A 2,497-nucleotide genomic window follows, 5' to 3' on the forward strand; every position below is an offset into this window, starting at 1 on the left:
TTTTTTTTTTTTTTTTTTTTTTTTTTTTTTTTATCTTCAGAAGTTCTCAGAGGAGGTTCTAAGGTAGGCTTTGGCGGCAATATTCTCGTTACTCTTTGACTTCGGTGCACTTTGCTGCTGATGGAGAAGCTGATAGTGACACTACCGAGGCAAAACTTTCTGATAAAAACATGCAAGAAATAAAGGTTTTAGAGGTTTAGAGAAAACCTCAAATCTGCCTCATCTAAACTGGACCAACAGACTCGGTGCTGGTTCAGGATGAAATCAGGGGAAGTAATGTCGCTGCCTTGCTCGGGGGCGCTGTGGCCGGACTCTGCTGCAGCCGACGCTCCGCTGAAATGGTCTCATGCAGCAGTTCTCCTGCAGCTCTCACCGCCACTTAACCAGACATCAATAAATCATAGACTCCCATCTTTCTCTCTATCTATAACTCCGTGTGTCTCTTTGTCTCAGGCACACATGTGAACACGCACAGCTGCAGGCTTCCACTGAACATTGAAACCATCTAAACCACACATTATACCCTCAATATACACGGACGGTGTGGTAGATTAGTTTCCTTAAAGCAGCCAGTTTTTAAACAGACACCACAGAAACAGGAGGAACACGGCGCCTTTGTCTGGGACTACTTCCAGCGGCGGAATCGTCCACATTTGGCGCTCTGGTGGGTATTTGGGGCAGCAGGATGGCGTTTGTGGGCTGCAGTCCAAGCAAACCGCAGTGTGTGCCATTGGTAGAACATGTCAGCAGTGACGGTTCCACGACAACAAGCATCTGAATCAACTTTACTGACCAAGTTTATACACGCAAACAAGGAAAAACAAAAGCATGGACCAAGGACATGGTTTCAAAGTCAAATCTGCTGCTGCACAAAAACTCAGAGGCCAATCAGGACTCTCGTAGCATCTTTCGCAAACAAACAGTCTTAACTTTATTCCAGAGAAGCAATGTGCTGTGGAAAGTTGTCTTTGAGGGTTTTATTAAGATTTCATGCATAAGAGGCACAAGACAAAATGTATGAAGCCACATTCTTACGTCTCATCTTGTTGGTAAGTTCGTCTCCCATCCGACTGCCAGCAGGACAAGGGGACTCTGGCTCATTGGTGTGGGTCTTTATTTCTTGAATCCTCCCTGAAACTGGGCTCTCTGACTGACGTCTGCAGGAGATGTGAGATAAAAAGCCTCCACAGGACCATGTGAACGAGCATCCTGCTGACTGAATGCTGTGATTGTCACCAGTGACTTTCAGCAGCTGTGCGTTGAGCTGTGATAATAACTGCAGCTTCCTCCAAAACATGTTGCTTCCACGCAGTTTTGTTTTTAGCTTTTCAGCAGCTTTTCCTCTAAGATTAACAGAAACCTGCAACGAGACTGCAGCAGGATCCACAGACCGGCCTCAGCATAAACAACACGACTGCTCTGGTAGCTTTATCATCCACTGATAAATGAGCCCTGACATGGAGACAGGATTTGTGTATCTGTGTACTTCAGACAGGTGAGCTTCACACAGAGTTGCTGTTTGAAGCTTCTGGCTGTTTAGGACTATTTCCTCTGAGTTTATGAGATACCTGCACCACTCTACGCTATGCAGGGACGAGCCTCGATTCAGTCGTACGTGTTGGAACCAGAATCTGATTCCAAAGACGAGAAACGCTGCAGAAAGTCCGACCATGTGAGCGGATCAGTGGGATGTAATCGTGTGACATTTTCGAAATCACGACAGTAAAACTTAACGCCTACATGCCTAGACCATGTAAAACCAGAGCAGAAACCGTTGGAGGGGCAGGTGCTCAAAGGGGGCACATGGAACTAGAACCACCATACAGGAACACACCTTAGACTATAACTGGTTGAATCGTAGCAACTCATATTCATAAAGAATGCAGCGTGGAATCACAGCATACATGTCCTTGTCCACACCTCCTCTCTGTGTTAGGGGGCAGTCTGTGTCTGATACAACACAAGCAAGGATCTAGTCAGGACAAAACAATCTGGACAAGTGCCATAGAACGAGTTCAAGTGTGGTAGGGCGTTGATGCCAACAGCAGGCTGTCGGGAGGTGATGGTTCTGTAACGCGGTTTTCTTTCTCGTGCGGTCGGGCTTCAGAATTTGTAAGGGGCATGGACAAGAAAACCACGTTAACCGACTCAACATCACTCGGTCGCTGTCCATCTTGGGTCACCATGAACTCCATAAACTCTTACTGGCCACTTCCTGTTACCACTGCCGGGTCAATCCCAGAGTTGGTACTTTCCCTTTTCAGTTGATTTGACTTGTAAAAGTGTTTTGCCACTTGTACATTTGTTTTGCACGTCTGTATGAAAGAACACACCGTGCACAAACGAATACCACTGCAAACCCGACTCATCAGTTGTTGAAGTCCTCCCTCGGGTCTTCGGTTTCTAGACCAGCAGCGCCAGCGCTCAGCTCCAGTACACCTCAGGGCAGTGAGGGACGTGGATCATGTGACCGACTGAGGGTAGATCTCAATTATTA

The sequence above is a fragment of the Stegastes partitus genome, unplaced genomic scaffold (genome assembly GCF_000690725.1).
Source record: "Stegastes partitus isolate 25-593 unplaced genomic scaffold, Stegastes_partitus-1.0.2 Scaffold2333, whole genome shotgun sequence".
NCBI lineage: Eukaryota > Metazoa > Chordata > Actinopteri > Pomacentridae > Stegastes > Stegastes partitus.